This window comes from Mus musculus, chromosome 1 (assembly GCF_000001635.26).
Source record: "Mus musculus strain C57BL/6J chromosome 1, GRCm38.p6 C57BL/6J".
Taxonomy (NCBI): domain Eukaryota; kingdom Metazoa; phylum Chordata; class Mammalia; order Rodentia; family Muridae; genus Mus; species Mus musculus.
The window spans coordinates 139,110,688-139,132,893 of NC_000067.6; the positions used below are offsets into that span (position 1 = coordinate 139,110,688).

The 22,206-nt window shown below is 39.0% G+C and overlaps 1 protein-coding gene across 7 annotated transcripts in view; it reads left to right on the forward strand.

The window, feature by feature from the left end:
* Dennd1b (DENN/MADD domain containing 1B) overlaps positions 1 to 22,206 on the forward strand; it is a 212,335-nt gene that overhangs the window by 146,979 nt on the left and 43,150 nt on the right. The window lies entirely within an intron of this gene.

A 22,206-nucleotide genomic window follows, 5' to 3' on the forward strand; every position in this document is an offset into this window, starting at 1 on the left:
TCTTGTAATACTGTATGCTGTTGAAATGCTAGGGAGGGTGAGAAGGGGGACAGCACACCATGCTTGGCCCTGACATCATCTATCTATCTGAGTAACAGTGTGAGACTGAGCAGGCTAGATTTAGGGGTGTGTGTGTGTGCACGTGCATGCGTGCAATAGCAATTAATGAGAAAAAGTGGCCATGAATTTGAAAGAGAGCAAAAGGGGAGGGTTTGGAGGGAGGTAAGGAAAGGGGGAATGATGTAATTATTATTTCATAATCTCAAAAATGAAAGAAAAATATCTTCAATGGCTCAGAAAACGTTGATAATTGCAGGGATGCACTGTAGAAGGCTGTATATCACAGAAATGGATCTGCATGCTGAACACACCGAGATCATCACAGATAATCCAACTGATAATATCAATTTAAATCACAGCTATTGTCTATGTCCTGAGTTTTGTTCAAGACATTTAATTATTATTTCAGAGTAGCCAAGATTGACATCATAATTCAGATATTTTAATTTATAGAGACACTAGGTCTTTTCTTTTTTTAAAGACGGGGTCTCACTGTGTACCTTTACCTGGCCTGGAACATCATATGCAAACTAGGTTGTCCTTGAACTCACAGAGATCTGCCTGCCCGATGTCTCCCAAGTGCTGGGATTAAAGGAATGTGCCTCGTAGGTTGTTGTTTTTGTTTTTGCTTTGCTTTGCTTTTGTTTTTATGTTTGTATGAGTAGGTTATATGAGTTTTATATATCAGAAGTTTACAGAGGATTTTGGAGGCCAGGGAGGTCAGATGTCCTCTGGATGCTAAAAAATGAACCCTGCTCTTCAGCCACAGCATCAAGTGCTTTTAGCTCCTGAGCTCTGTGCAGCCGTGGGCAGTGTGTTCTGTTTGTTTGTGCTGTGACCACAAATCTCTTAGATCAGTCTTCTTAGTTCCTGTTTACACGGTCTCCATGTACTTAATACTACTTGATTGTCTTATTCTGCAGTGCAATTTTAAATATAAAACTAGCTCTGCATGCGGCATGTACCCACACCCAGACTGTGTTATAAGCATTTCAAAGCTAGAATCCAAACATCAATGCCTTTGAAAAGCACCAGACTAACAAAACTGTTAATGCAGAAAATGCCATCCAATTGAAAATTACCTTCAAATTAGGTATGAATTCGGTATCAAATTAGGTATAATGATGAATTAATGTTATTCATATTTTGATGAATTAAAAATAATTTGTGGCTAATTATACTTTGTGGTAATATAGCTGTCTTTTAAATAGTTTTACCTCAAGGAGAGGCATATATAAATTTAGAACAGAGATCTGTATATTTGCTAAGATGAAGTTGTTCCTTTGAGCTCCCTGTCTCTTGTTATCTCCAAGCTGATGCGAAGTTAAGTGCTAGAGCATAACAGTGCAGCCCAGGGCCATCGTGTGTGTGTGCGCGTGCGCGTGCGCGCGTGTGTGTGTGTGTGTGTGTGTGTGTGTGTGTGTGTGTGTTTCATCTATTAAGAAGCTATACTACATGCCATTATTAAAAATGTGTTATGGGCTATTGAGATGACTCTGGGGTAAAGGTGCTTGCTACCACACCTGACATCCTGAGTGCTAGCCCTGTTATAACAGTGTAACAGCATCCATCCCATTAAAGAAGAATAAAATCACTGAAGTTACAGGAAACATTTATCTGTAGGTTAGATCTAAGTATCCTTGAGCTGAAGAACTATATGAAAGAGAAACCACCAAGAATACAGTGCATAGAGACAAACATTAGATAAGGTAGAAAGTCAGGAGATCGAGTATATAAGAAATGTCCATATACCATGTAATTCCAGTAGGTAGAGCAGAAAACAGCACAGACAGTAGCTGCAAGAGTCAGACCTGAAACAGTGAAATGCTACGTATGATTGATTTGCAAAGTTCAGTATATCCAAATTAAAGAGGGGATTTATATCCACATGTAGTATCAGCTATAAGAGAGTAGAGGAATAGAAAGGGAGTTTTTAAATTTATTTTAGACGCACATGATGCAGTGCTCACAGATGCTAGAAGAGGCTGGCAGATCCCTGGAGATTGTGAGCTTCTCCAGAGTGCATGTTGGAAGTGAACTCGGACCCTCTGGAAGAACAGTGGGTGCATTTAACTGCTGAGCCAACTTTCTGTAGTAGGACCCTACATTAGGGAAATAAATTAATTGTAATAAAAGTAAAAATAAATGATGTAAAAATATCACAAAGTTGTGCATATGTGCGTGTTGAGTACTTTTTCAAGTATCCAAATGAGCAAACATTATATTTATGATATGATTATACTATATGATAAAAATGATAAAAACATAAGGCAAAAACCAAGCTGAAGTGATTGTGGTCTTTTCTGTAGCGATAGGCTGTGCTGCTTAGGTTTTTTGTCAACCTTAAACATGCTGGAGTTATCTGGGAGGGAACCCTCAATTGAGAAAATGCCTCCATAAGATTGGCTGTAGGCAAGCCTGTGGGGTACTTTCTTAATTAGGGATGGATGTGAGTTGGCCCAGCATGTTATAGATAAAGCCACCTCTGGGCTGGTGGTCCTGGGTGCTATAGAAAGCAGGCTGAGCAAGCCAGTAAGCAGCACTTCTCCAGGGCCTCTGCATCAGCTCCTGCCTCCAGGTGTCTTCCCAGAATTCCTGCACTACTTCCTAGATAATGGACTACAAGCTATAAGATAAAATAAAGCCTTTCTTCCCCAAGTTGCTTCTGCCCATTATGTTTTATCCTAGCAAAGAAATCCCTCACTGAGATAGAAGCACAGAGAGAGATATTTAAGTCCTGTTAAATTATTATTTAATTATAGTATCTTATATTTACTTTGAAAACTTTAATTGACAAAACTGTTTAACAGTTATGACGTGATGCATATTCACATAGACACATGTATGCACATATGCAGGGTGGGGCGATCTCACTCTGCTAGGTAACTCTAATCTGACAGAGCTTTGGTAGTGAGCATGCGCAAAATTTACTCAGCAAATTAGGAGTAAATACTGACTTATCATGAACTGTGGCAACCATGCTGCGGAGTAGTTCTCAGACACTTGTTTTATTATTAACATGCCCTGTGTTGCGAGTCCCTGCTCTCCTAGCCTAGCCTGCAGCTAAGTGGTTTCAGGTGCTAGGTGCTTTCCTATACCATCAGCATCGACTGTTGAGTTTTTAGATTCAATATTAATTTTGGTATTTTATGAAGGCATTTTTTTGGTTATGTCTCTGGATTAGGCTCTAATGGATTGAGTTCTTATTAACGTTTGACTTGTAAATCCCTCTGTGTCTCTGCTTCCCCATCTGTGATGGGAGTTGGACTGGACTGCTAAGCCCCGGCTGCCTTTGCCTCTTACATTACATGATACCATGAAATAAACAGAAAGCTTAGAGAGACGACAGTGGGTTCCATTTGCATTAATTCCTGCTTAGATAATAAATTTGGGTGGAATTCCAGAAATAATTCCTCAAATCCATGATTTTGACATCACCATACTTCTCTATATTACAGCTTTATGAAGAGTTAAGCCATATTTTAAGTTTCTTGCCTGTATTTAATACTGTACTAATACAATAAGGAAATTTTTTTGTGTATTATTTACTACTAAATCCACTGGTTAAAAAAAGTTTCTTTGCTTATGTACTTCCCAAGGTTAAGAACATGGCTGAGTTTAGCATCTCAAATCATCTTAAATCTTAAAATCTAGGTTTATTCTGTGAGTCTAAGACCTCTCCATGACCATAGGCCCTCTAGACTGGCAGTGTAGATTCTGTTAGGATATCTGATTAATAGTAAACGCTCTCTAATTTACATAGACAGTTCACCCCCACCCTCCAAAGAGAAAAACAATTCGGCTTATGCAATTGCTAACTCATTTGAGGAAGAAAATGGTAGGGAAGATTTCAGTTAAACATTTGTCTTTTACTAATCATCTCAAATCTTTCTTATCTTTCATAATCTAATATAAATATGTATTTACTCAACGTTTTTATATAACAAGTGCCCATTCATGTATAGATTTACAAGGAGAATACATTTTGAGTATAGTTTATTCTTAGACTGTTTCACGTATGAATACTGGCACCTCTCAGCCATCTCCCAGTCACTTTTCATCTCCCAGTCAGTCACTGAGGCCCACCAAGGCACCACCAAGGCTTTTTCCACAAACCTGTCTTTGGGATTCACTTCCGTGAGTTTGTGTCATCTGTGTGATGAGGGACTTGGAGCTCTCTGTTGGGGCCTGGTGGGCTCAGTTACAAGTGCATAACTCTCCTAGAATCTGTCAGTAGTGAGTGAGCGAGTGAGTAGAGTAGTAAGCAGGGCCTCCGGAGCCCTTCCCCTTCCAGAGCCCACTGCAGAAAGGGCCAGTATTGTGTAGGCCCAGTCTGGGAAACCAGGGTACTTTTTTAGAATATGGGAAAGTGTCTATATATTATGATGTCTACTGTTTTTTTTTTTCTAAAACACCTCTATAAAGTATATTATATATTTTAAAGCAAAACATGTCAAACAAAATACTGCTTAAATCACCATCCTCTGACTGTAGTTTGAGTGTACACAAAGCCAAAAGTAAACTCACAACCCATCCTGTGTCTAGTAACATGCCTGTCCCACTGTCAGTACCTTCTGTTTTAGTCATGGTAGTCTAGAGGACAGAGATTATAGATGAAACTCTGTCCGTGCCTGTAATACTTATCCTGTGTTGCTGTAGTTTGTCTCTTTTGCATTCCTGCCTTCACCTTTGTGAAGCATTCCCTAGTTTCCTATGTTCCCTAGCCCCCAATGTCATTGAATCTGCAGTATTTTTCTATGACTGTGTTTTCCCATTTTGTTAAGAGTATATTGATCATTTGTTTTGTGTCAGGAAGAATCACTTTAAATAGTTGAATTTCAGCTACTTTCATAGGGCTGAGAATCTTAGTGAAGTAATGGCTAGCAAACAGAAGATATGAAAAATACTTAATAAGTGGAAATCAGAGAAGGCTCCATCCAGGCACCAGCTCGGCTTCTCTGCATTCGGTGATCTCTATGGATGTTGTCCTGGGCAGTGGCACTCCTATGTCCACTTGCTGAGAGTGACCCTCTGCCCTAGTGTCAGCTTGGGTTGTTGGGAGAGCTCCACTGGACCCCCTCATCCAACCACTCAACCAAATGCAACCCAGTCCTGCTACTGGGAGACTTGCCTGGCAATAGTAAGAGACTTCGGACTTAGTGTCCTGCATTACCAGGAGTCACCACGTCCTCATAGATTGTAGGAAGTTTCCACTGCAGTGTTTTTCACACTACTGCCCACTTAGAACCCCCTCCGCACTCTCTTCCTACATTCCATCTCTTCCCCACTTCACCTGCAAATCTATTCTGTTTTCCCTTCCCAAGGGAGATCCTCACATCTTCCCTAGAGCCCTTCTCTATACCTAACCTTGATGCATCTAGGGATTAAAGCTTGGTTATTATTTACTTAATGACTAATATCCACTTATAAGTGAATGCATGCCTTACTTGTTTTTCTGGGTCTGGTTACTTCACTCAGGATGATTTTTTTTTTCTAGTTCTATCAGTTTGTCTGCAAATTTCATGTTACCATTTTTTTGAAAATAGTTCACTAATACTCCATGGTGTAAATGTTCCAGATTTTCGCTATCCACTTTTCTGTTGCATGTTATATAGATTGTTTCCATTTCTTGCTGTTATGAATAAAACAACAGTAAGCATGGCTGAGCAAGTGTCCTTGTCGTAGGAAAGAACATCCTTTGCTTATGCCCAAGAGTGGTATAGCTGGGTCTTGAGGCAGATTGACTTCCAGTTTTCTTTTTTTTTTTTTTTTTTTTTTTTTTTTATTAGGTATTTAGCTCATTTACATTTCCAATGCTATACCAAAAGTCCCCTTTACCCACCCACCCCCACTCCCCTACCCACCCACTCCCCCCCTTTGGCCCTGGCGTTCCCCTGTACCGGGGCACACAAAGTCTGCGTGTCCAATGGGCCTCTCTTTCCAGTGATGGCCGACTAGGCCATCTTTTGATACATATGCAGCTAGAGTCAAGAGCTCAGGGGTACTGGTTAGTTCATAATGTTGTTCCACCTATAGGGTTGAAGATCCCTTTAGCTCCTTGGGTACTTTCTCTAGCTCCTCCATTGGGAGCCCTGTGATCCATCCATTAGCTGACTGTGAGCATCCACTTCTGTGTTTGCTAGGCCCCGGCATAGTCTCACAAGAGACAGCTACATCTGGGTCCTTTCAGTAAAATCTTGCTAGTGTATGCAATGGTGTCAGCATTTGGAAGCTGATTATGGGGTGGATCCCTGGATATGGCAGTCTCTACATGGTCCATCCTTTCATCTCAGCTCCATACTTTGTTTCTGTAACTCCTTCCATGGGTGTTTTGTTCCCACTTCTAAGGAGGGGCATAGTGTCCACACTTCAGTCTTCATTTTTCTTGAGTTTCATGTGTTTAGGTAATTGTATCTTATATCGTGGGTATCCTAGGTTTTGGGCTAGTATCCACTTATCAGTGAGTACATATTGTGTGAGTTTCTTTGTGATTGTGTTACCTCACTCAGGATGATGCTCTCCAGGTCCATCCATTTGGCTAGGAATTTCATAAATTCATTCTTTTTAATAGCTGAGTAGTACTCCATTGTGTAGATGTACCACATTTTCTGTATCCATTCCTCTGTTGAGGGGCATCTGGGTTCTTTCCAGTTTCTGGCTATTATAAATAAGGCTGCTATGAACATAGTGGAGCATGTGTCCTTCTTACCAGTTGGGGCTTCTTCTGGATATATGCCCAGGAGAGGTATTGCTGGATCCTCCGGTAGTACTATGTCCAATTTTCTGAGGAACCGCCAGACTGATTTCCAGAGTGGTTGTACAAGCCTGCAATCCCACCAACAATGGAGGAGTGTTCCTCTTTCTCCACATCCTCGCCAGCATCTGCTGTCACCTGAATTTTTGATCTTAGCCATTCTCACTGGTGTGAGGTGGAATCTCAGGGTTGTTTTGATTTGCATTTCCCTGATGATTAAGGATGTTGAACATTTTTTCAGGTGCTTCTCTGCCATTCGGTATTCCTCAGGTGAGAATTCTTTGTTCAGTTCTGAGCCCCATTTTTTAAGGGGGTTATTTGATTTTCTGAGGTCCACCTTCTTGAGTTCTTTATATATGTTGGATATTAGTCCCCTATCTGATTTAGGATAGGTAAAGATCCTTTCCCAGTCTGTTGGTGGTCTTTTTGTCTTATAGACAGTGTCTTTTGCCTTGCAGAAACTTTGGAGTTTCATTAGGTCCCATTTGTCAATTCTCGATCTTACAGCACAAGCCATTGCTGTTCTGTTCAGGAATTTTTCCCCTGTGCCCATATCTTCAAGGCTTTTCCCCACTTTCTCCTCTATAAGTTTCAGTGTCTCTGGTTTTATGTGAAGTTCCTTGATCCACTTAGATTTGACCTTAGTACAAGGAGATAAGTATGGATCGATTCGCATTCTTCTACATGATAACAACCAGTTGTGCCAGCACCAATTGTTGAAAATGCTGTCTTTCTTCCACTGGATGGTTTTGGCTCCCTTGTCGAAGATCAAGTGACCATAGGTGTGTGGGTTCATTTCTGGGTCTTCAATTCTATTCCATTGGTCCACTTGTCTGTCTCTATACCAGTACCATGCAGTTTTTATCACAATTGCTCTGTAGTAAAGCTTTAGGTCAGGCATGGTGATTCCACCAGAGGTTCTTTTATCCTTGAGAAGAGTTTTTGCTATCCTCGGTTTTTTGTTATTCCAGATGAATTTGCAAATTGCTCCTTCTAATTCGTTGAAGAATTGAGTTGGAATTTTAATGGGGATTGCATTGAATCTGTAGATTGCTTTTGGCAAGATAGCCATTTTTACAATGTTGGTCCTGCCAATCCATGAGCATGGGAGATCTTTCCATCTTCTGAGATCTTCTTTAATTTCTTTCTTCAGGGACTTGAAGTTTTTATCATACAGATCTTTCACTTCCTTCGTTAGAGTCACGCCGAGATATTTTATATTATTTGTGGCTATTGAGAAGGGTGTTGTTTCCCTAATTTCTTTCTCAGCCTGTTTATTCTTTGTGTAGAGAAAGGCCATTGACTTGTTTGAGTTAATTTTATATCCAGCTACTTCACCGAAGCTGTTTATCAGGTTTAGGAGTTCTCTGTTGGAATTTTTAGGGTCACTTATATATACTATCATATCATCTGCAAAAAGTGATATTTTGACTTCCTCTTTTCCAATTTGTATCCCCTTGATCTCCTTTTGTTGTCGAATTGCTCTGGCTAATACTTCAAGTACTATGTTGAAAAGGTAGGGAGAAAGTGGGCAGCCTTGTCTAGTCCCTGATTTTAGTGGGATTGCTTCCAGCTTCTCTCCATTTACTTTGATGTTGGCTACTGGTTTGCTGTAGATTGCTTTTATCATGTTTAGGTATTGGCCTTGAATTCCTGATCTTTCCAGAACTTTTATCATGAATGGGTGTTGGATCTTGTCAAATGCTTTTTCTGCATCTAACGAGATGATCATGTGGTTTTTGTCTTTTAGTTTGTTTATATAATGGATTACATTGATGGATTTTCGTATATTAAACCATCCCTGCATCCCTGGAATAAAACCTACTTGGTCAGGATGGATGATTGCTTTAATGTGTTCTTGGATTCGGTTAGCGAGAATTTTATTAAGAATTTTTGCATCGATGTTCATAAGAGAAATTGGTCTGAAGTTCTCTATCTTTGTTGGATCTTTCTGTGGTTTAGGTATCAGAGTAATAGTGGCTTCATAAAATGAGTTGGGTAGAATACCTTCTACTTCTATCTTGTGAAAAAGTTTGTGCAGAACTGGAGTTAGATCTTCTTTGAAGGTCTGATAGAACTCTGCACTAAACCCGTCTGGTCCTGGGCTTTTTTTGGCTGGGAGACTATTAATAACTGCTTCTATTTCTTTAGGGGATATGGGACTGTTTAGAAGGTCAACTTGATCCTGATTCAACTTTGGTTGGTATCTGTCCAGAAATTTGTCCATTTCGTCCAGGTTTTCCAGTTTTGTTGAGTATAGCCTTTTGTAGAAGGATCTGATTGTGTTTTGGATTTCTTCAGGATCTGTTGTTATGTCTCCCTTTTCATTTCTGATTTTGTTAATTAGGATTTTGTCCCTGTGCCCTTTAGTGAGTCTAGCTAAGGGTTTATCTATCTTGTTGATTTTCTCAAAGAACCAACTCCTCGTTTGGTTAATTCTTTGAATAGTTCTTCTTGTTTCCACTTGGTTGATTTCACCCCTGAGTTTGATTATTTCCTGCCGTCTACTCCTCTTGGGTGAATTTGCTTCCTTTTTTTCTAGAGCTTTTAGATGTGTTGTCAAGCTGCTAGTATGTGCTCTCTCCCGTTTTTTCTTGAAGGCACTCATAGCTATGAGTTTCCCTCTTAGAAATGCTTTCATTGTGTCCCAAAGGTTTGGGTACGTTGTGGCTTCATTTTCATTAAACTCTAAAAAGTCTTTAATTTCTTTCTTTATTCCTTCCTTGACCAAGGTATCATTGAGAAGAGTGTTGTTCAGTTTCCATGTGAATGTTGGCTTTCTGTTATTTATTTTGTTATTGAAGATCAGCCTTAGTGCATGGTGATCTGATAGGATACATGGGACAATTTCAATATTTTTGAATCTGTTGAGGCCTGATTTGTGACCTATTATGTGGTCAATTTTGGAGAAGGTACCATGAGGTGCTGAGAAGAAGGTATATCCTTTTGTTTTAGGATAAAATGTTCTGTAGATATCTGTCAGATCCATTTGTTTCATCACTTCTGTTAGTTTCAGTGTGTCCCTGTTTAGTTTCTGTTTCCATGATCTGTCCATTGGTGAAAGTGGTGTGTTGAAGTCTCCCACTATTATTGTGTGAGGCGCAATGTGTGCTTTGAGCTTTACTAAAGTTTCTTTAGTGAATGTGGCTGCTCTTGTATTTGGAGCATAGATATTCAGAATTGAGAGTTCCTCTTGGAGGATTTTACCTTTGATGAGAATGAAGTGTCCCTCCTTGTCTTTTTTGATGACTTTGGGTTGGAAGTCAATCTTATCAGATATTAGGATGGCTACTCCTGCTTGTTTCTTCATACCATTTGCTTGGAAAATTGTTTTCCAGCCTTTCATTCTGAGGTAGTGTCTATCTTTTTCTCTGAGATGAGTTTCCTGTAAGCAGCAAAATGTTGGGTCTTGTTTGTGTAGCCAGTTTGTTAGTCTATGTCTTTTTATTGGCGAGTTGAGACCATTGATGTTAAGAGATATTAAGGAAAAGTAATTGTTGCTTCCTGTTATTTTAGTTGTTAAAGGTGGCATTCTGTTCTTGTGGCTGTCTTCTTTTAGGTTTGTTGAGGGATTACCTTCTTGTTTTTTCTAGGGCGTTGTTCCCGTTCTTGTATTGGTTTTTTTCTGTTATTATCCTTTGAAGGGCTGGATTCGTGGAGAGATAATGCGTGAATTTGGTTTTGTCGTGGAATACTTTGGTTTCTCCCTCTATGATAATTGAGAGTTTGGCTGGGTATAGTAGCCTGGGCTGCAGTTTGTGTTCTCTTAGTGTCTGTATAACATCTGTCCAGGCTCTTCTGGCTTTCATAGTCTCTGGTGAAAAATCTGGTGTAATTCTGATAGGCTTGCCTTTATATGTTACTTGACCTTTTTCCCTTACTGCTTTTAGTATTCTATCTTTATTTAGTGCATTTGATGTTCTGATTATTATGTGTCGGGAGGAATTTCTTTTCTGGTCCAGTCTATTTGGAGTTCTGTAGGCTTCTTGTATGTTCATATGCATCTCATTCTTTAGATTTGGGAAGTTTTCTTCAATAATTTTGTTGAAGATGTTTGCTGGACCTTTGAGTTGAAAATCTTCATTCTCATCCACTCCTATTATCCGTACGTTTGGTCTTCTTATTGTGTCCTGGATTTCCTGGATATTTTGAGTTAGGATCTTTTTGCATTTTCCATTTTCTTTGATTGTTGTGCCGATGTTCTCTATGGAATCTTCTGCACCTGAGATTCTCTCTTCCATCTCTTGTATTCTGTTGCTGATGCTCAAATCTATGGTTCCAGATTTCTTTCCTAGGGTTTCTATCTCTAGTGTTGCCTCGCTTTGAGTTTTCTTTATTGTGTCTACTTCCCTTTTTAGGTCTAGTATGGTTTTGTTCATTTCCATCACCTGTTTGTATGTTTTTTCCTCTTTTTCTGTAAGGACTTCTACCTGTTTGATTATGTTTTCCTGTTTTTCTTTAAGGACTTGTAACTCTTTAGCAGTGTTCTCCTGTATTTCTTTAAGTGATTTATTAAAGTCCTTCTTGATGTCCTCTACCATCATCATGAGATATGCTTTTAAATCTAGGTCTAGGTTCTCAGGTGTGTTGGGGTTCCCTGGACTGGGCGAAGTGGGTGTGCTGGGTTCTGGTGATGGTGAGTGGTCTTGGTTCCTGTTAGTAAGATTCCTCCGTTTACCTTTCGCCATCTGGTAATCTCTGGAGTTAGTAGTTATAGTTGACTCTGTTTAGAGATTGTTCTTCTGGTGATTCTGTTACCGTCTATCAGCAGACCTGGGAGACAGATTCTCTCCTCTGAGTTTCAGTGCTCAGAGCACTCTCTGCTGGCAAGCTCTCTTACAGGGAAGGTGCGCAGATATCTTGTATTTGGACCTCCTACTGGCCGAAGAAGAAGGCCCAAAACAGGACCTTTCTCAGACAGTGTGTTGCTTTGGCAGTTCCCAGGTGGTACAGACTCTCACCTAAGCAGACTAAATTCCTAAGTTCCTTGGAGTCCCGGGACCAAGATGGCGACCGCTGCTGCTGTGGCTTAGGCCGCCTCCCCAGCCGGGTGGGCACCTGTCCTCCGGTCCGGAAGGTGGCCGGCTGTCCCTGGCCCACACAGGGTGCTGCCTCAGCGCCTCTGTGCTTCTGCCTGTTCCAGAAGCTGCCAGGCTCTCTGGCGCACCCTCTCACCTGCTCAGACCAATTTCCTAAGTTCGGCGGGTCTCGGACCAAGATGGCGACCGCTGCTGCTGTGGCTTAGGCCGCCTCCCCAGCTGGGTGGGCACCTGTCCTGACTTCCAGTTTTCTAAGAAGCTGCCATTTTGATTTCCCTAGTGGCTATACATGGTTGCACTTCCCATCTTCAGCCCCATCCTCCTCCCCACCCACCAACAATGAAGGAGTGTTTCCATTGGTTCACGTCCTCACCAGCATGAGCTGTCATTTGTGTTATTGTTCTTACCCATTCCAACAGATGTAAATTGGAATCTCAAAGAAGTTTTGATTTGTATTTCCCAGGTGGTTAAGGATGCTGAAATTTTCTTAAGTGTTCTTAAGCCATTTGAGATTTCTCTGTGGAGAATTTTCTGTTTAGATCGGTACCCCATTTTAAAATTGGTTTATTTGGGGTTTTTTATATGTAATTTCTTGATTTCTTTATATATTTTGGATATTAGACTTCTATTGGATATAGAGTTGGTAAAACTCTTCTCCCATTCGGTAGGCTGCTGATTTCTGATTGTTCTACTGACAGTGTCATTTGCCTTAAACAGGCAGCTTGATTTCATGAGATCCCACTTGGGCTCAGTGCCTGTACTCTGTGGTCAGTTACCTGTTCAGAAATTTATCTCCTGTGACAATGTGTTCACAGCTGGTTTCCCACTGTCTCTTCTATCAGGTTTATGGTGTCTGGTTTTATCTTAGAGTCTTTTATTCATTTGAACTTGAGTTTTGTGCAGGATTATAAATGTGGATCTATTTGCATTCTACATGTAGATACCCTGTTTGTCTAGCACCATTCACTGAAGATGATGTCTTTTTTTCCCCTCTATGTATTTCTGGCTTCTTTATCAAAAATCAGGTGTCCATAGGTGTGTAGATTTATGTCTGCATCTGCAATTTGGTCCCATCGTCTATTTTAATGTCAGTACGCTGTAGTTTTTATTACTGTAACCCTGTAATATAACTTGAAATCACAGATGCCCATAAAGTTGGCAGTTCTTGTTTGGATTGCAGCAGTCAGGATTGTTTTAGCTGTCTTGGGTTCTTTGTTTTCCATATGAAGTTAAGAATTGTCTTTTAAGGTCTGTAAAGAATTATGTTGGAATTTTGATTAATTAATGGGGATTGCATTGAATCTGTAAAAACCCTTGGGTAGGATGACCATTTTCACTATGTGAATCCTACCAATCCATGAGCATGGGAGATCTTTCCTTCTTCTGATAATTTCTTGAGTTTCTTTCTTAAAAGACGAAGTTTTTTGTCATACAAATCTTTCATTTGTTTGGTAAGAGTTACTCCAAGACATTGTATATCTTTTGAGGCTATTGTGAAAGGTATTGTCCCCTCTATTTCTTTCTCAATCTGTGTTTTGCATAGAGGAGGGATACCTATTTATTTATTTATTTTATTTATTTTTTTTAGTTACTCTTGTGTCCAGCCACTTCATTCAAAGCTGTGTTTATCAGCTGTAGGAGTTCCCTGGTAGAAGTTTGAGGATCACTCATGTATACTATCATGTCACCTGTGAAATATAATATACTATAATATATAAAATTATACATTGGCTTCTTTCTTTCCAATTTATATTCCCTTGATCTTCTTCAGTTGCCTTATTGCTCTAGCTAATAATACTGCAACTACCATATTGAATAAATGTGAAGAGAGTGGAAAGACTGTGGATTTTGGTTTTGAGTTTCTTTTCATTTAATTTTAAGTGGATTTTGGTTTTGAGTTTCTTTTCACTTAATTTTAAGTTGGCTAGAGGCTTGCTGTAAATAGCCCTTATTATGTTTAGGTCTATCCTTTATTCCTAATATTTCCAGGACTTTTCTCATGAAAGAGTATTAGATTTTGTCAAAGGCCTTTTCTGCATCTAGTGAGATATCTTGTGTTTTTGTCTTTCAGTTGGTTTATATGATGGATTACAGTCACTGATTTTTCATATATTGAGCCATCCTTATATCTCTGTAATAAAAATAGCTTGATCATGGTGGATGATTTTTTTATGTAGTTTTGTCTTTAGTTTACCATTTTATTGAGTATTTTCCCATCTTTATTCATATGGGAAATTGGTCTATAACTCTTTTCTTTGGTGATTCGTTGTGTGATTTGAGTGTCAGGGTAACTGTGGCCTCATAAAATGAATTGGGCAATATTTCTTCTGTTTCTATTTTGGGAAATAATTTGAGGAGCATTGGTGTTAACTTTTCTTTGAAAGTCTGGTAGAATTCTGTGCTAAACCGTTTGGCCTTAGGCATTTTTATTTTTATTTGGAAATTTTTAATGGCTGCTTGTATTACCTTAGTGCTTATAGGTCTATTCAAATTGTGTATCTGGTTGTGATTTAACTTTGGTAAGTGGTACTGTGGTAAAAATTGTTGTTTTTTAGATTTTTCAATTTCATGGAGTATGTAATGATTCTTTGGATTTCCTTGGTGTCTGTTAGGCCCCCTTTTGTTTTTGATTTTGTTAATTTGGATATTCTCTTTCCGTCTTTTAGGTCGTTTGGATAAGGGTTTGTCTCTTTTGATGATTTTCTAAAAAAAAAAAAAAAAAAAAAAAAAAGCAGCAACTCTTTGTTTCAAAATTTTTCTTCATTGTTCTCTTTGCTTCTATTTTATTTCATCTCTCAGTTTGACTATTTCTTGTCATCTACTTCTCTTAGGTGTACTTATTTCTTTCTCTTCTAGAGCTTACAGATATGCTGTTAAGTTGTTAGTTTGAGATATCTCTATTTTTTTTAATGTAGGCACTTAATACTATGAACTCTCCTCTTAGAACCATTTTGATTTTTTCTCATAGATATGGGTATGATGTGTATTCATCTTCATTGTATGCTAGAAGTCTTTCATGTTTTTCCTTTATTTCTGTCTTGGCCCACTTTTGATCAGTAGAGAGTTGTTCAGTTTCTATGAGTTGTAAGTTTTCAGTTGTTTCTGTTGTTGATATTGACCTTCAATGTGTGGTAGTCTGATAGGATGCAGAGAATTATTTCAACTTTCTTGTATTTGTTAAACCTTGCTTTGTGTTCGAGTATGCGATCAATTATGTAGGATGTTCTATGATATGCAGAGAAGAAGGTATATTCTTTTGTGTTTGGGTGAAATGTTCCATAAATATCTATTAGGTCTATTTGGTTTATAGCATGTTAGCTCCAGTATGTCTCTGTTTAGGTTTTGTCTTGATGACCCGACTCTTGGTGAATATATGGTGTATTGACATTTCCGACTATCAGTGTGTAAATGTCAATATATGATTTAAGCTGTAGTATTGTTTATTTTACAGAAATGCCTGCACTTGTGCTTGGGGTATAAATGTTACGAATTGAAATGTCATCTAAGTGAATTTAGTTTTCTTATTATATTTCGAGCTTCCCTAAAGTTGAGAGCACATCTGATTACAATGTTTGCCTGGAGTTTCCTGCACAGAATTCTGCCTATGGTCAGTGCTAACTAAGTCAGAGGAAAATTTATCTGTAACACTTTTTTATATACATAGGGAATTCATATCTAAAATATTCATAAACTACTGTGTTAATCACAATAAAGTATAAATGGTGATTCTTCGATTAGGATGGAAGATTACTATTTCAATGAAGAAAAGTTTATTTAGTATTATCTAAGGAGAAACAAAATCACAGATAATGTGCAGTAAATAAATATGTAAATAATTGCATTCTGGGAAAAGTTTTGACCATCAAACCCCAAGAAAATAGTCATTCTATTTTTTTCAGTAATGTAACAATTCTATCAAATTGTTATTATTGGAAGAACATCCATTTGTAGTATTTATCTCTTTGGAGTATTTATTTCTTTTCATTCTTTTTGGTCTACAGTGTAGTTCAAGCTTAATGTTTCAAGTTCCTTTATAGAACAAAAAGACTTTAATTTTCTTCTCTTCAGCTCTTACATTTACCAAATACTTTTGCTCTAGCCATAATGAGATGGTTGGCATGTATTCTGTGACAATTATGTTATATCTTCATGCTTCTGAGTCTAAATTATAATAGAGGACTAAAATATTGAGTTATGACATAAGTAAATAAAAATGAGCTTTGTTAAAACTGACTTTATAGTAGGTGCTTTTTGAATGCCTCTTCTAATCTGTCTTACTATTCAAGATAGTCATATGTAACCTGGCTCCACTTCTGAACTTATAAAGCCAACTCCAGTGGTTAACAACTTGGGGGCAGTCTAGGCTGTAGTTGCATGCAGTAGGTCTTTATTCTCATTCTAAGAATAGCCTACTGAGGAAATAATGCCTGTGTGCTTATTATCATCTCTTCTGCTCTGAGTATCCTCTCCCTGGCTGGCATTCCACAGCTTGGTCTTTAGACTTACTAGTGTCTCTTTCCTGTTTGGACCTTCTCTCCTTTCAGAATCCCTTTCCTCTTAGGATCTTTGGACCTGTGCCATATAACATTTCTTCTTTTGTTTGACTTTTTTGAGTTATAGGCTCTTTAATGATATGAATGACAGTTTATGTTTTAAGTACTTCTATATCCTAATATGTACTTAATATGTATTTAGTAGTAATGAACAAATTAAAAACAGTGGAGCAACTATCTACTATATGGAATATGCCTAAAAAATATTGTGACAATTTTAGTATCTAAAAAAATCTGAAGTTGAATATAACAAAACTCATTTTATAAATTAGGGGATATCTGCAGTTTCTTGTTCTGTAGAAATGAAAAACCTGCAAGATTCTTAGCTCACTACATGACCCCTTTTCCCTGACTTGGTAAGCTGTTGGATAAAAGGAATGGGTCAGAAGCCAAATACGTTCCTTTGATGTTAACTAGGGATTTGGGGAGATGTTTAAAAAGCTTTTAACTTAAACAATAAATTGCTATAACTCTCCAGTTTTCTTATTGACCTTTGTCATGGTGGCTATTCCCGGGACGTGTTTTGCTGCTAAGAGCAACACTTACATGACTAGCCCCGATGGTTCCTGACTCTTGCAGCATTAGGTGGCACCGGTCGTATAACCCACAGTATTAAAAGGAATAAAGCAGCAAATGAGGCAAAGGGGCACACACACCACTTGGGTGCAGAAGAACTCACAGGGCAATAGCATAGCAGTACAAAAGACGTACTTTGAGTTCAAGTAGCACTCAAAATGGCTGTCAGTCCTCCTTCATCAGAGTCCTAGAGAGTCTGCAAAACAGGCACATTATTGAATCTTACCTTTAAACTTGCCAATTTAGACCTGCCTTCAAACCTCAGAGTCATGAAGTCTCATTAACAAGGTAGAGACAGCTACTACGCCTTCTCTCCCTTTTCCTCCATTCTGCAGAATATATGAATAGCCTCTGTAAGACATCCCTGCTCTGGATGGGATGTCTTAGAGAGAGCAAAGTAGGGATGAACCTCCTTCATTCCTAGGGGGAGGGAGTGAGGCAACAAAATAAATACGTAGAGCTCTAAGTTGTAAGTATGTAGAGAAATGAACAGAGCAGGACAAGACAGGAGAAATGGTACTGGCAGAGGCAATGGTCTACATACACACCCCTGTCTGTACCTGCATCACTTAAAATAGTGTGGTCTGAGCATAAGCAGTGCCCTCCTGTGGGGTAACCAAAGGCAGAGCCCCAAAGAGATTCAGGCTGTTTGTATAATGCAGCTGAGAGCTAATAGCAGTGGGGAACAGACAATGGAACGGAATGATACATCTGTTTACATGAGGAGGCCAGACAATATTTCAAAAGTCTTACTATTAAAAAGATAATCATATGCTTTCTGAGGCGGGAAGAAGCCAGACAGGTGCCAGTGTCACTTAAGTGAGCTTGGTGGGATTGTGGATAAAAATGTTCTTACAAGAATGGTGTTTCAGAAACACTATAAATTCAACCTGTTTATTAGATATTCAGGTAAGATATTGGGTAGGCAAACAGATAAACAAGGTACAAGAGAAAATTGGACTGGAGATAAAGAAGCAGGGTTCCTCAGCGAATAGAATAGAAGTGTTTTTATAGGCAAGGTCAGAGCAGGGGAGAGTAGGCAGGAGCTGTGGGAGGGAGAGTGGTCCAGCAGTGAGGTGGGGCAGAAATCTGGGAGAACTTGGCAAGTAAAGAATTTCAAGGGGGCTAAACTGCCAGTGCTCCTGGTGTTAATCAAATAACAGCGGCCTTGCTGGTGTGGAGGTGGAGATGGTGATTAAAGGCCTGAGGGAGAGGACATGGAGGCTGGCCTGCCAGCTCCTCTGCCTTTCTTTAAGGAGCTTCAGAAGTGGACTTAGGGAGGTGAGATCAGGGATAAAATAACAACCCTCCTGAGTATACTTTCTTTCTCCACTCAATCATTTTTTCTCTTTGGTGAAATTAGGAAGCAAAATCATCTGCCTAGACTCTAGGGAGCAGGAAATGTCTGGGCATTGAAGTATAAAGATGAGAATAATTACTAAGCCATCTCATCACACTTTTAGTATATATTTTTCTCTTTTCTCCTTTTATTGAAAATAGATGTACCTGGTTTATCCTCCCTCTCCTACAGTTCTCCCCATCTCCTCTTCCATCTGGATACCTTTCTTGGGGGGAGGGCGGGGGGGCGGAGCAGGGCAGTGTGGGGAGGATGCTGCAGGGCTGGGACAGAGACAGACAGAAAGAGACAGAGACAGAGAGACAGACCAGGTCTGACATGGACTTTTGAAACCTCAAAGCCTACCCCTAGTCACACACTTCCTCTAACAAGGCCACACCTCTTAATCCTTCTAATCCTATCAGTTTCATACCCTGGAGACTATACATTCAAGCCATTCTTATTCAAACTACCACACTTGCTAAATAACTGCACCACTGACTGCTATCCCTAACACAATGATTTTTAAGAGTTTCCCCCACAAATGAAATACTATACTTTAAATATCAAAGTCATGAAACCTAATTATTGACATCCCAATTTTGATAGGTGAATTAAAATTAAATATTTCTGTCCTGTGTAGACCGTAAACGCAATGGAAAGTTCATAATGAATTATTTTGGGTTTTTAGATTTATTCTGGAAATACACCAAAGTGGGGGGATTCAGTAAAGGAAAGCATACATTTATCTCTTAGAGCTGGTCAGCTGACCCTTCATTTCAACTTTAATCTGGGAATCTGACCAGAACAATACATTCAAAAAACATTTGGGGGTGGGGGGGGAGGCTGCCATGATGTATATTTTCTAAAATGTATTAGATTTTCCAATTAATTGTATATATAATTGCATTTTGAAACTGAATTTTCCCTTCCTTTCTCTCCCTCCAAACCTTCCCAGATACCTACTTACCTTGTTCGTTTGTGAATTTATGGCCTCTTTTTTTTTTCCCTTGCTGGATTTTTATGAATAGTACTATTTGCTCAAGTGACTTTAAAAGCAAAGATTTCTTTACATTAAGACGGTTTCCTATAAAACAACGGTGTGAAGATTAGAAGTGTTTAGACAGATTTTAGTGATACCAGGATCAAAAGAAGAGCAAGAAACTCTGCAGCCTGAGAATGTTTATGTCATGAACTGCGTCACTATTTATGTTCTGCCGTACGGGTTAACAAGATCTATTTCTTGCCACTATTGAAGATGTAGAATAGAAATAGTTCCTCATCTTATATATAATCTCACTTGTCTTGAGAACTGTGTGTAGTGTATCTATCAGTTTGTACGCGTGTGTGAGTATACTTGTCTGTCTGTCTGTCTGCATGTTTGTGGAGTCCAAAGAACAACTTCAGATGTTGGTCCTCAAAAACCAGTTTCTTTTGATGGTGGCGGCGGTGAGAGCAGTGGTAATGGGGTGTGTGTGTGTGTGTGTGTGTGTGTGTGTGTGTGTGTGTGTGTGTGTGAATTTTAAAAACGTTTTTCTCACCAGCTATCTCCTCAGCCCCATGCCAGTTTATCACTTTATAATTTTTTTTTTAATTATAAAGTTCAATGTGCCATCTTTCAAAACAGGCTTTAAAATTGTATTGCAAATCTATTCGTTGCTTATCTGAGGCTATATCTATCATTACTGCTGACAGCACTACTTGTTATTACTAGCAGTAAAAAAAGAAAACTAATTTAAAACTGTTTTTCAGCTCTCTGAAAATAACATGTTTGCTAAATGAAATAGTCACTATAACTCAAACAATATATTATGAAATCATTTTTTTCAACAGAAATCAGTTTGGTTTTGTTTGTTTGTTTGGTTTTTGGTGTTTTGGTTTTTATGGGGTGTGTGTGTGTGTGTCTGTGTCTGTGTCTGTGTGTCTATATATGTCTGTTGGGGGGGCAGGGGTTGTTTTACTTCAAAATTGTATGCAGCTTTACCTAAAACTGTTTGGTCTCTTGCACACTCTGAATGGTTGCAGAGACACCACAGTGGGGTGGCCACAAGCCAAGTCGATTTAGGAAAAATTGATTTAAAAGGAAAAGCTGTTATTGAACTAGACATTGTTAAAAGAGTTCAGAGAACTTGGTGTTCAGCTTTCCCCTCCACTAATACCCTTTTCCAGATATCTATACCTGCTGTCAATATGTGTATATCTGCATTTATAATTTATCTGTGTATTTGAAGACATCACGTACTCTGTGCACATTGAAAAGTGTCTGATTCTCACTGACAGGATGTTTGCAAAATCAGTGCTAGCACATGACATTTATCAGGCGACATTTTATCAGGTGTTTGCTGGCCCCTCTCACTCGCCTACTTACATGAACTAGCTGCTCATGCTCAGAAGGGCACAACCCTAGAGAGGTTCAGGATTTATCTCTCTCTTTTTTTTTTTTTTTTGACTTAAACTATTCCACTCATTTAATAAAATGAATGGATTATGTTCCCTAAACAAAATGGAAAACCTTTTAAAAAGTCTTAAACTCTTAATCTTTTAGAATAAATTAAGTCCTTTAAAAGGATGGCTTAGTTCGTTCTCTTTGCAAGTAATATATTGCTTTAAATTTATTATCTTCCTTTCACCCAATATTTTAAAAAATGATTCTTAGTCCATGGAATTGCATCTCTTTAATTTGATTTATACTGCTATATTAAAACATGTGCAAGTGAAATTTTACACGTCTTTAACTGTCTTATTTTCAAATTAATCACTTATTGTATACAGTGAAGACACCAACATCATATTACTGCCTTTGATCTCTAGATAAAATGTTGATATGGTATAGCGATGTAATTATTTACCTTTAAAGTCAAGTAAAAATGCATGGCCTTTAACATCTTTTGAGCCTTCTTTATCCCTTCAGCTGCATTCCATTTAAACTGTGTGTCTGGGACCAAGCAGAGTAAGACTGTGTTCCAACGAGCACTAAACCACAGCAGTAATGAAGACTGTATGCTAGACATTTGTGCCAAGCCCGGGTGTCGAAGACCACCGCTCTCACTCGCAGCTTTTCTCTGTTGTCTGTAGTTCATGTGTAGTTGGGGCTTCTTGGGCTTTTTGCCATACTCTTTGGCGTGTCCATTGCTGTCATTTTTGTTCACCTCGTGTTTGGGCAGTCATGTTGGTGAGACTTAATGGGTGGAGCTTCTAATATTCCTAGGAGACACAGTCCCAGTCCTCGCTGCTCCTCTGGCCCTTACAGTCTTTGTGCCCTCTGTTCAGCACCATTCCCTGAGCTCCAGGGGTGAGAGTGTTTTGTAGATTCATCCATGGGGACTGGGCTCCACAACTCTGCATTTTGTCTGGTTGTAGTTTTCTGTCGTGATCTCCATCTGTTGAAGAGAGAGGTTTCCTTTATGAGAACTGAGGACTCTCCTCACCTGTGGCTATCAGGACAAGTGTTTATAGATTGTTGTTAGGACTTATGCTGGCTTAGTAAATCAGTGGTTGTAGACTAGCGTCCAGTTGCCATGATGTCACTGGTACTCGTGCATACCTAGGTTCCCAGTACTGGCACACTGGCATAGCTTCCCTTTCCTTAAGTAAATCTTAACACGTTGAGAGCTGTCCTTTACATGTAGTGTGTGCCACTTCTGTCCCCTTAGGGTTATTATGCCATGCTCATTGGTGATGTGGTCCTAGCTGGGTTAGACTGGTTGCCTCTCCCCTCAGGAAGTTTCCATGGTGCCTTCTCATACTGTAAGATTTAGTCCTCAGGGTGGAGGCATTAGTGTTAATTCCAAATCACAGGGCCTGGTGGCTCTGTATTTGTTATTGTTGTTTGTTTGTTTGTTTGTTTGTTTTTACATTTTTAATAGCCCTTGGAATGATTTTTATCAT